Raw genomic sequence first — 2,133 nt, forward strand, 5'->3', positions numbered from 1 at the left:
GACGCCTCTTAAGGACACTTCTCGGATGTGATGTCAGCAATGTTTTTTTTTAAGGTGGACTCGTCCTCCAAAGGTTACCGTCGCTACGTTCTATTTCCGTAAACCGGTGGGAAAGAATGTTCCGACGCGATGATGAAACGTTAAAATAAATACTTTGCAGTGTTGCTAAATGTCTGACGCGCACAAATGGGGAAAGGGACACTTGAGAACTACATACTTGTTTCCGTACGACCTTAAGAGCATAAAAAAAAATAAAAAATTAACCGTGCCGGTTTTGACAGTGAGCTGTGACGTCAGAAGGGCAGGTAACTTACCACGCCTCCTGGATACAAGGTACACTTGTAAACAAACTCGTCATATCCAGGAACAATCAGTTTTGTACATTTGCAAGAGTAAGTATCTTAATAGAAAACAACTTTATTACTTTATGACAATATCACTAATTTTATCTTGGAACAAACATTTTGTTCAAGCTTTTATTTTGCAGTAGTGTGTGAAGAAGGTGGTAGGGGGAAACGTAACGGAGTGAAAGTGTGTATTTTAATTAGGAAAAATAGTGGAGTCAAAGTGAACGTTGACAGAATTATAACAGAAAAACTTTACATAAGCACAAAAAAAGTATTTGGGCTCTGTTATATTACACAGCTGCCACAAAAAAAGTACAATTCAACTGATAAGAAGTTTGTAGTTGCAACAATATTATTGTATTCATTTGTGATAAGTTATGCCATTTACACAACACTATGTTTATTGACTTTACGATTAAGCAAAACCAAGAAACAAATTATGTTTGTTTTAAGGAACTCTGGGATATCTACAATATTATCTACTTTAGATTTTTTTCAAATACTTTTTTTAAGAGCATAAAAATTAACCACTGTGTAAATAAAGCTAAATGAAATTGAAATAAGAGTGGAATGGTGTACTAGTGGTTAGCGTTTCTGTCTTACAGTTGAGAGGTTGTGGGTTTGAATCACATCTCCTATGTCAAGTTTGTATGTTCTTCCTGTTGCTTCCTCCCACATCACAAAAACGTTAACATTAGTTTCCATTAACTATAATTACTTTGCATGTTTTGGGAATGTACTACATGAGTACCCGGAGAAACCTCAATGCAAGCATGGGACGAACATGCCAAATCCACACAGGTAGATCGGAGACAATATTCTAACCCACAACATCAGAACAGTGAGGCAGATCAACACTAGCTCACTAAATGAATACTTCATGAATGTTCAAGGTTGCTTGCGTCCAAAGATGAATGTAATCTGACAAAGATAGAGTGTTGTATGTATTGCCTTCCAAGCGTTGCATGTGTACATAACACTGGTAAGGATTGAAATGCTTGTAAGATAAGATGATAATGATCACAATGCGATTCACCTCAAACATGCCCAAGAAGCGAGCTGTACAATGTGTCCAGAAGCAGCACAGAATGTCTGATCACAAGCACAGCGGGGAGGAGACGTCGCACACCCCTACCCTTAGTGAATGATCACGCTGTCTGAGAACTGAATCATCCTGCTATGTATGTGTTAGTGGTGTGAGTGAGAGAGACAGTGTAGTGTGTATATATATATATAAAAAAAAAAACAGGTGTTATCTTCCAAAGACTCCACGTACAAACAAAGACGAGATAAGCCTTTGCTTAGCCCACACGGCTCGCTCGGTCTCTTAATCTGTCGTCATCTCTCATTCCCGCTCGCACGATGAGTGTGTGACACGATCTTCGCGTTAGCTGCTTTCACACAGAGGTCCTGCAAAATGGCTGCATTTGAGCCAAACAGTCTCAGGATTTACACTGCAGGTCTAAGTTAGTTCCCATTTCCGAATTAATGCCTACATAGTGGTGCCTTAGTTACGTGTGAGTCGTGTGACTCAATTTAGGAGTTTTATTTAGATACAAGCTGAAGTTTTAATGATATTTAAAAATATACATATTTTTAATAAATCACTTTAAAAATGTTTTACTTTTACTTGATACAAACGCTAGATGGTGGCAGGGAACTCAATTCTTCTTCTTCAAAAAGAAAGAGGCTTCAAGATGTTTATTTAATGCCAGTAGAGGTTTCCCGTCATAAAACAAAGACAATTACACTTTGTGTATTTCAAAACCACAACTTAGCCTTCTGC

Source organism: Leptonotus elevatus, chromosome 11 (genome assembly GCF_054856555.1).
Source record: "Leptonotus elevatus isolate MCC_2025b chromosome 11, RoL_Lele_1.0, whole genome shotgun sequence".
Classification (NCBI taxonomy): domain Eukaryota; kingdom Metazoa; phylum Chordata; class Actinopteri; order Syngnathiformes; family Syngnathidae; genus Leptonotus; species Leptonotus elevatus.